Here is a 10,212-nt window from a genome sequence, read left to right as displayed (position 1 = left end):
TGGCTCAGTTACAGTACAAAAAGGGGTAATTAATCCTTGGGCTGCAAACAACAGACTTGGGCGTGGGAAAGAGAAAAGGATTTTGAAAAAGTGTAAATAAACTTTGTGCCCCGTCCTTTTACAGTAAACCAGAGGATTACAGCCCCGCCCATGAGCCAGATTTTTAGAGAGCTCAAAATGCCCATGGCACACACCAAAATGCAGTCGAAAGAATGTGGAGCATCCACTCATTCTCCGCAATTCAAAATTTCCTTGGCAAATGGGTTGACCAATCATCACAGAACAGCACTTGGGCATTTGAACGGGGAGAGGGACGCAGACTTAACCATCCACTCATGGAAGCAACACCATAGTCTCTCAACCAGGCGGTGCCCACATGCAAACCGGACCAAGTAAAGCACATTCTGTGACTACTTGCCAATGTGTTGTGTCCTCATAACCTGACTTCACATTTTTTAGGCTTTCTTAAGGATCATCGATTGATATTATAATTAAAACAACAACCATAAAAAAGGAGATCAAGAAAGTAACAATAAAACCACAGCAGCTATCTAAAATTGTTACACCATATTCTGCCTCTAGGGTTCCAGGACGTGATTGGAGACCAACAAGACAAATACTTGGACTGATATCAGATGATCCAGTGATTTTATCCTAAACACCAATTCATGCACTAATTATGGAGTTGATTGTTGATATGATATAAGGTATATTTTCCCAAAGTACAATTTGAGATTGCTAACATTTGCTTGGGAAAAATACCATATATATGTCACACTTATTTTAGCAAATGAGGTTCAATAAAAAGTAGAAATAAAACTGATCAGTACAAAATAATATTTTAATAATATACGAACATGAACATGAAAACAATGTAAACAGGTTAGAATTTTTGATATGATACTATAAACGTGATTTTGATTGTACGCAACTGTAAAATTCTATGCAAAAGGATTAACAAGGCATATCATAGGAAATCACTTTGCCCAATATAAGCAGTTCTCAGCACATACTCAAATGCACACAAACATGAAAATTGGAAATAAAGGAATGTTAAAAAAAAACTTAGGCAGACACAAATAAAACCACCCCACTAGTGTATGAATGATGCATGTTTTTATGATCTTAATTACATTTAAGGATTTAAAAAATGTCACTGATCTCACAGTTTACAATATCCAAATCTTCAAACCTGCTGGAAGAAGTCCACAGCGCAGCCTGGAAATTGCATCCATTGCATTCTCTCGTGCAGTTACCTGTAAACCAAAAATCACAGTCACGACTTTCTCTAGGTTTAACAGGTATGTCAATCAAAAAATAAGCTTCAATTCTGGAGAAGTTGATAGGGGTTGAAAAGGATATTTGATATCAAAATTTCATAATTTATGCTTATCTATAAGGGATCAAATCTTACCTACACCAAGCAAACAGAATCTTTTGAAAAATGTGCGATTCATAAGATCTTTCCTTTTAATTCAAAGCCAAATAAGTAGTTCAGTCTTTCACTGCAGAAACAGGAAGGGCATTTGATGGAATTACAGCAGGTAAACACAATCTATGTTAGTGACGGCACTGGGAACCTTTGACTACAAAAGGTCTCATGCATCCCCAGAAAGAGCACTGAGGGTACTCAAGTCACTGTGAGTGCTGGATCACTGAGCTGTTAATCTATTCTGGTCTGGAGAACACCACCAAACCCTTAGGGGAAAGGACTTTGAAGATGTGAGCTATCCTAGCAAGTACTGCATCATCTCACTATCTTAAAGGAAGATCGTGTCTCCTTCACTCCATCACTGGGTCTCAAGACAACGTCCTGTCCTCTTGTCCAGGTAAGGCCTGGACCTGCCATGCCCCTGCAGATCCTTTCATCTTTCATCTTTCATTCTTCTTTTTCTTGAGACAGAGTCTTACTCTGTTGCCCAGGCTGGAATGCAGTGGTGTGATCTCAGCTCACTGCAACCTCTGCCTCCCAGGTTCAAGCAATTCTCCTGCCTCAGCCTCCTGAGTAGCTGGGATTATAGGCGTGTGCCATCATACCTAGCTAATTTTTGTATTTTTAGTAGAGACAACGTTTTACCATGTTGGCCAGGCTGGTCTTGAACTCCTGACCTCAGGTGATCCTCCTGCCTTGGCCTCCCAAAGTGCTGGGATTACAGGAGTGAGCCACTGTGCCCGGCAGATTATCTCATCTTGTTTTGATAGTACAGACTAAGCACTGGGATGAGAAGGGGGGTGACTTCTTAAAGACATCCTACTTACTAAAAACAAGTCTTTTTCAAAACTGGTATTATGTCCAAGCATTTTAATAAAGACAAAGGCCAAATGAGGAGGCTCACAGATGACACAACACAAACTAATCAGGAGACAGACACTTGCTTATGGGCTGTACCTTCTGCCTTGATATGCAGTCAGTTCTTCTTGAAGGATGGAAGCTCTCTTTTTCAGAAAATTAACCTAGAAAAGACACCTTGTGTGAGAAGAAGTGGATGTGGCTTACGTGTCAATGTTGTGCAAATAGTATGGTAAGATTTTATTTAAATTCAGACAATTCCCTAGATAAAACTCAGAGGATTTGTTGAATGTCAATGTTGTGTTTTTTACATTTGGTCACATCCCATCCTTATTGAAAATCCATCAGATACAACAGAATAAAGTTCAAACTCCTCATCGCAGAGCCATTTTGATCTGGCCCGCCCCCATCATTGTGGCTTTACCTGTCCTCAAGCCCTGCCCACCATTGCTCTTCTACACCACGTCTTTCTCACTCCATTGCTCTCTGGCCCAGGCCACTTTCTCTCTTTGGAACACTTGTCTTTCTGTCTCGCATTCATCCTCCACCATTTGGTTTAAATGTCACCTCTCCTGTGGAATCGTTCACCTCCTCCCCAGCTGCTCCTCGCCTCCTAGCCCCAGACAAAGCCAGCGGTCCCCTTCTCTGTGTTCCTCTCCTCTATTACTGGTACTTCTCAAACTGCTTTGTGGTTATTTGTTTTCATATCTCTTCCCTAAACCTGAGAGCTTCTCTTGGGCAGGAATGACTTTTCTGTCTCTCCACCCCAGTTTCTTTCACAGGGCTGGGCATGTAGCTGGTTTCACTAGCTGTTGAATGAATGAATGAATGAATGAATGAATGAGTGAGTGAGTGTAAAGAAAATTACTGCTTTCTGGAAACCTCAATCCATCCTAGGGATTCCATGAGGTTGGAGAGACAGAACTTCATAGCGGAAAGAGCCTGAGCATTGTCTGGAGTTAGGCCAACTTTGGTTCAATTCCTGGCTTGCCATCTGTGGCTCTAGGAAAATTACTTAAGCTCTTGATGCTTAATCTGTGAAATGGGATTAATGACAGCTACTTCCCAAGGTTATAAGGATGACATGAAACAACTATAGAAACCGCCTAGTGCAGAGCTCAAAGCAGGTACAACCCCCAGATAGCCATTCTTAGGAGGCTGGAGGAAACTGGGTTGTTTAGCATATTCTCTTAAATCAGGCCTTTACAAAGCATTTGATTACTGTGAAGCATACATTTCTGTACTGTTAAAGATGCCTGTATCAGGCATGGACTCAAAAGCACCTTACACTACCCAAATGGTTTGGGGCCAACTTATAATGTAATCAAGAGTCAGTGGTATTTGATCGTTTCAGAATTGTTTATTCTTGCATCTTTGGTCTGAACTGAAACCATGGCAACAGTTGATCCCGAAACATAGTTATGCAAGAGAGTACAGCTGGCAGAACAGAAAATGTGCTTGAAAGACAAGAAAACACGGTCTTTCTAAATGGGTGCATCTCAAAGTGGTCCTCCTGGTTTTGCTTATTTGTATAGCACCCTGGTCTTCATTTTATCCAATTGCTCAAGTGACCCATAGGACAATTGATAATTTTGACAGATGCAGGGATTACACTGATTCAACTTCCCTCCCCCAACCATGCTCTGTAATCGGAATTCCAACAATTCTCAAAAAACACAGGCACCTGTGCTTTCAAACTAAATTTGCTCACTGTATGGCCTGTGACTCCTCCGTGCAGCTGCCAACTCTGAGGCCCTATCGCAGCTGGCAGCACTCTCTTTCTGGGTCAGCATCCAGTTTTAGGAGGCTGAAGTGGCTTTTATTACAGTGAAATGATATGAATGATAACAGAAGCCCTGCAGGTGGGTATCAGATTCCTTTTTTTTTCCTCTTCCTAAAAAAACTCCTCTGAAGGCGTCAGGTCCTACCTAGCTGACACTATCTGTAGCTCACCTACAAACTTAATGAGTAAACCACACCTGGAGTGGAGCTTTTCATGTAAATAAAGATTATTTAACCCTTTGTATGTTCCCATCTCCTCCACTACTTATTTTTATATGCAGGCGTGAACAAAATTTGATAGCCCTTAGAAGCAAAATCGCAAACAGTAGCATATGGATTGAGATTATGAACATTTCATTTTCAGATGAGAGAAGTTTTACTAGGGGAATATAAAAAGAGCAGCTAAAATGTGTTCCACATTTTATCTTACATATTATAAATAGATAACGTGGATATCATCAAATCATACCATTTATTTTATTCATAAATATATTTATTAAGCACCTGTTATGTGCCAGGCACAGTACTTGATACAGGGAGTAAAGAAATCCTTTCCTTCATGGAGTTTTTCAAGGAAAAATATGTCTTAAACTTCAAAGTGGGCTGGGCGCAGTGGCTCATGCTTGTAATTCCAACAGTTTGGGAGGCTGAGGTGGGCGAATTGCTTGAGGTCAGGAGTTCGAGACCAGCCTGGCCAAGATAGCAAAACCCTGTCTCTACAAACAAACCCCTGTCTCTAAAAATTAGCTGGGCATGGCGGCATGCACCTGTAATCCCAGCTACTTGGGAGGTTGAGGCAGGAGAATCGCTGGAACCTGGGAGGCAGAAGGTGCAGTGAGCTGAGATAGTGCCACTGAACTCCAGCCTGGGTGACATAGTGAAACTCCATCTCAAAAAAAAAAAAAAAAAAATTCAAAGTATGTTGGAAATGTGAATATGTAAACTCTTTCTCATGACACCAACAATACGTAAAACATTCAAACATGTTAGAAATTTTTCTCACATCATGAACCACATCACATTTCTTTTTTTCTTTCTTTTTTTTTTCCTTTTTTGAGATGGTGTCTTCCTCTGTCACCCAGGCTGGAGTGCATTGGGCATGACCTCGGCTCACTGCAACCTCCGCCTCCCAGGTTCAAGTGATTCTCCTGCCCCAGCCTCCTGAGTAGCTGGGATTACAGGCATGCACCACCATGCCTGGCTAATTTTTGTATTTTTAGTAGAGATGGTGTTTCACCATGTTGGCCAGGCTGGTCTCAAATTCCTGATCTCAGGTGATCCACCTGCCTTGACCTTCCAAAGTGCTGGGATTACAGGTGTGAGCCACCGCATCTGACCATATATATATATATATATATTTTTTTTTTTTTTTGAGACAGAGTCTTTTTCTGTCACCCAGGCTGGAGTGCAGTGGTGTGATCTCGGCTCACTGCAACCTCTGCCTCTGGGGTTCAAGCGATTCTCCTGCCTCAGCCTTCCAAGTAGCTGGGATTACAGGCATGGGCCACCACACCCAGCTAATTTTTGTATTTTTAGTAGAGACAGGATTTTGCCATGTTGGCCAGGCTGGTCTCAAACTTCTGACCACAAGTGGTCTGCCTGCCTTGTCCTCCCAAAGTGCTAGGATTATAGACATGAGCCACCACACCCAGACAAGAACCACACATTTCAACAAGAACTATTTAACCTAATTGTTTGAATACCTTGTCATTATTTTGCCTTGAACTTAGAATACATCTTGTTATCTCTAATGATCATATAAAATACACACCAGAATAAAAGTGCTTCTAACATAACTGTGCTTTCAATTTCTCTGCACTTTTACACAGTGAGGAATCAGCCATATGCTAAGTGATGGCATTTTGGACCTGATACCAAGAATAAAAGGATGAGGCTATATTGGAAGGTAGACTGTAAATGAAGTTATAACTGACTGAACTTTTCAATTTTAAGGGTGCTTTAAAGAAATTCTTATTGAGACAGTGAGTTATTAAACAAGTAAGAAAAAAATTAAAACAAAATGAAAATTTATCCTGAGTAGTAGGTTATGCAATGACATCACATTGATTTCTGGCATCAATTTGGAATCAGATTTATTTGCAAGTTTCTTTTCAGAGTATCCCCTAAATCCTTTGAAAATGCCTTGATTCTAGTAATTACCTGTGATTTTAGGGAGGAAATGATGTCTTCAAGTTCTTGTCTTAGGGATGCTGGCATCAATCCTTTCAACTTTGTTTCATATTCTCGTCGTATGTCAATTATCTAAATTGGAAAAAAATTAAGAATTATCTTTTTACCACATAAATGATTGTTTTGAATTTAGGAAGTCTCAGAACAGTATCTGTTGATCACAATGAAAGGTTTGTTACACGCGGTCAGAAACCACACAATAAAGATGAAATAAGAAGAAAGAGTTAAAAACTGAAAAGGCTACCCAGCCTGACCCTGTGACTCTGAGAGAGATGGTCCCTGTAACAATGCTTTATTTCTTTAAAATCCTTGTGAACACAATTTTCGGCATCTGAATAAGTAAAATAATTGTTCTCTCCTCCCCACTCATGAAGTTCCCCACTATGCTAGCCCTGCAGCCTCTCCTTGATCAGGATGTGAACTCCAACCATACTAAGCTGTCATCTGAGGACAACTCATAGCATGTCTCTGCTTTGATTAAAATACTCCTTCAGGGTGTGGTGGCTCATGCCTGTAGTCTCAGCACTTTGGGAGGCTGAGGTGGGCAGATCATTTGAGCCCAGGAGTTCGAGACCAGCCTGGGCATCTTTAAGAAAATATAAAAATTAGCTGGGCATGGTGGTGCACAGCTGTAGTCTCGGCTACCTGGGAGGCTGAGGTGGGAGGACCCTTTGAGCCCAGGAGATCAAGGCTGTAGTGAGCCAAGATTGGGCCACTGCACTCCAGTCTGGGTGACAGAGTGAGACTTTCTCCCCAAAACCACCCCAAAATCCCTACTCCTCCAAACTGTCAGGTAGTTGGGGCACTAAATGTGATTCATATAATCATGAAGACATGAATGAAGGAGAATCTGCATAGCTGTGTCTCCAACCCCCTTTGACACAAGTAGACAGGTAGAGTGCACTGGGCATAGGAAGGTTCCTGGATCCTGGTTTCTTTCTGCCTCTCAAATACTATCGGGCCTGTGTTTAACTAACTGATGCTCACTGGGCTAGTAAAAAAAATAGGTTGGTGGCTCATCCCATTCATCTCTCTCAAGGCTAAAGGAGTGACAGGGTAGAAGAAAAGCCTTTGGAAGAATATGCCTGAATAGGATGAAGATGTGCATGGATGAGACGTGAATATGCATGTGTAGATATTGGTGTCTTTTTCGAGCTGTGTTTCTGCATTTCTCTTCCTCCTACTATGAAATATGATAGAATATTTTAAAAATCTGTTGCATGTGCTGTGCATGACTTAACCAAACATTAAAGCTGAGTTGCAGTGTATCATACCAAGTGATTCATCATACACACTATACACACCTGGAAATAGGCAATATACTATGAAAATTGTGTACAACTGAGATGAGTTGGATAAGCCTATCAATTTGCTGAAGATAATTTAAAATTAACAGTCTTTAAGACCCAACTTTTCTTACACTAAACTGAATTAAGGAAGAAATGTGCTCAAGAATTCATTTCATTACCTACTAAAATCCTGTGGCCACTGTTATAGAATACAAATTTTCAATTTTTGGCAAAGTGCTTTTTTTGGGATATGCTATAATCCTGTGACTTATACCTAAAGGAAAAAAAGAAATAATAAAACATGATCTCTCCCAGAGATGCAAAGTCTTTGCTGATAAAATATCTGTTGATTCTCCTATCTACTGATTTTTCTCAACTTCTCTTCTTCAACTTACTTCCAAGTGAGCCAGTTCCAGCTACTCACTTATTTGAGTCCGTTAGCTGACTCCAATGAAGGAAAAATGCAAAGCAAAACACATGCTTTATAAACCAGACCTCAGGGTAACATTTATTGAGGGTTCATGGGTTATATATTGACTATTTTTTTTTCTATCACTCAGCACTGGTTCTGAAAGTTTGAGTTTCAACTCTTTTAAAAACAACTCATGCATGCACTATTTCCTTTTTAAATAAATTTTATTCTGTATTTTACTACTGAAATATGTTGTCCTACCCATCCCACCCCACAGTAAAAATCTCACCCAGGCTCCCTATTTCTTTCCCTTATCCCTTCTTCCACCACACCATCCCGGGACAAGTGCTCCAGGATTCCCTGCCCACTGGCCATTCTGGAGTGTGTCCTGTGGGTAGCAATGTGGAAACCACCAGGGCCTTTGTGGAGAAAATGGAGGGGGCTGAAGGAGTCCCAAGAGGGGCTTATTTGAGGGCCTTGGATCCTTGCTCATAGGCGAGCTTGATCTCATCATCTGGACAGGTAGAGGCAGATTCTTCCTGAGCATAGGCATTGCTCAAGTACCGATGCACGCCCCAGAAGGCCTCAGGGATGGTGAATCCCCGGTACTTTTTTTTTTCTTTTGAGATGGCCTCTCACTCTGTCGCCCAGGCTGGAGTGCAGTGGCATGATCTTGGCTCACTGCAACCTCTGCCTCCCAGGTTCCAGCTATTCTCTTGCCTCAGCCTCCTGAGTAGCTGGGATTACAAGCATGCACCACCACGTCTGGCTAATTTTTTTTTCTTTTTTTTTTTTTTTTTAGTAGAGATGGGGTTTCACCTTGTAGGCCAGGCTGGTCTTGAACTCCTGACCTCAAGTGATCTGCCTGCCTCAGCCTCCCAAAGTGCTGGGATTACAGGCATGAGCCATGACACCCGGCCCCCCTGGTACTTCTTACATACCACTTGCACTATGTGAAGCATTGGCAACAGGTTGCAGTCAGCCAGGGTGAGCTCATTGCCATCCAGAAACTTCCTCCGAGAGATGCCTTCATCTTCAGAACTGGTTTCATCCACTTCTTCTGAGTGGGGGGATGTCAAGTAACTGTCTAAAACCTTCAGGACTTTCAGGAGTCCCTGCTCCAGATTGTCATTGAGTGCTGGCTTTGAATTCTTGATGTAAGCAGAAAATTTCGCAAATATGTCCAGCTCAGCTGTGCTGGACTCAGGGTTCAGAGCTGCCAGCTTGGGGTACCTGGGAGGGCACAGCACTGCCTACAGAAATTCCTCAATCTTGTTGGTGTCCTTGTGCTCTTCCATGCCATACAGCAGGAATGGGAGCTGCCCTCCTGGGCACAGCTTTTGCACAATCTCGGTCTGCCTCTTGGTGTCAATGATGGTGACACTGAAGGTGACTCCCTTGAGCTACAGCACCATGAACAGTCTCTAGGAGAAGGGGCAGTTCCCAATCTTGGCCCCATCACTGCCAGCCTTCACGAACAACTCAACTTGCTGTTGTTCTTCAGCTATGGTTGTGTTGGGGACCAGAAAGTGGCCATAGCTGGGGAACTGGGGCATGCACTATTTCTTACATCCTTACCTGTTTAGAATGTCTATCTGTTTTCCTAAGCTGGCACTCAGCAAGAAGGCCATGTTCCGTTTGAGTGCCAAGATGGTGAAGCCCAATGGTGAGAAGCCGGACAAGTTCAAGTCTGGCATTTTCCAGGGTCTTCTGAAGCTGGAGATGAACTCGGACCTCAAGGCTTAGCTCGGTTGCATTTACAATGCAGTCCTTGAGGATTTGGTCTTCTCACGTCAAACTGGATGGCAGCCAGCTCATACAGGTTAATTTGGACAAAGCACAGCAGAACAATATGGAACACAAGGTCAAAACTTTTTCTGGTGTTTATAAGGAGCTCATAGGCAAAGATGTTGATTTTGAATTTCCAGAATTTCAATTGTAAACACAAATTATAAAGTACATTCACAGTAAAAAAAACAAAAAAGTCTATCCATTGCCTGTATATTTAAAAGACAACTTTGTTGGGTATAAAAATGCTTCAATCCCACTTTCTTTCTCTCATAACTTTGTGAACACAAAGATCAAGTTAGCTAGGCATGCTGGTGTGCACCTGTAGTCCCAAATACTCGGGAGGCTGAGGCAGGAGGATTACTTGAGCCCCTCAGAACATTTCCCCAGTGTTTTCTAGCATTACATATTGCCATGGTAAAGTCTGAGGCCAATCTGATTTTTTTCATGTTAAATATAAC

General features: G+C 41.9%; 1 protein-coding gene and 1 pseudogene across 3 annotated transcripts in view; both read right to left on the bottom strand.

Moving 5' to 3' along the window:
* Window positions 1–7,899, bottom strand: part of LOC116463760 (axin-2) — a 113,067-nt gene extending 105,168 nt beyond the window's left edge. For 2 of the 3 annotated variants that reach the window (XM_058434838.1, XM_058434840.1), the window contains exons 1-3: window positions 6,233–7,008; window positions 2,390–2,454; window positions 1,193–1,256 (exon numbers count right to left, since the gene is read on the bottom strand). The gene's annotated coding sequence lies outside the window, so the exon portion shown is untranslated. Of the gene's footprint in view, window positions 1–1,192; window positions 1,257–2,389; window positions 2,455–6,232; window positions 7,009–7,730 lie in introns of those variants that run through there. The other variant, XM_058434839.1, reaches the window with a different exon arrangement.
* Window positions 7,900–8,427: 528 nt separating this feature from the next.
* On the bottom strand, window positions 8,428–9,991 carry LOC116463761 (chloride intracellular channel protein 1-like; annotated as a pseudogene).
* Between the last annotated feature and the right edge of the window lie 221 nt (window positions 9,992–10,212).

Source organism: Hylobates moloch, unplaced genomic scaffold, assembly GCF_009828535.3.
Source record: "Hylobates moloch isolate HMO894 unplaced genomic scaffold, HMol_V3 SCAFFOLD_59, whole genome shotgun sequence".
Classification (NCBI taxonomy): Eukaryota; Metazoa; Chordata; class Mammalia; order Primates; family Hylobatidae; genus Hylobates; species Hylobates moloch.
Note: the sequence above shows the minus strand (reverse complement) of the source record. Positions and strands in the feature narration are given on the sequence as shown.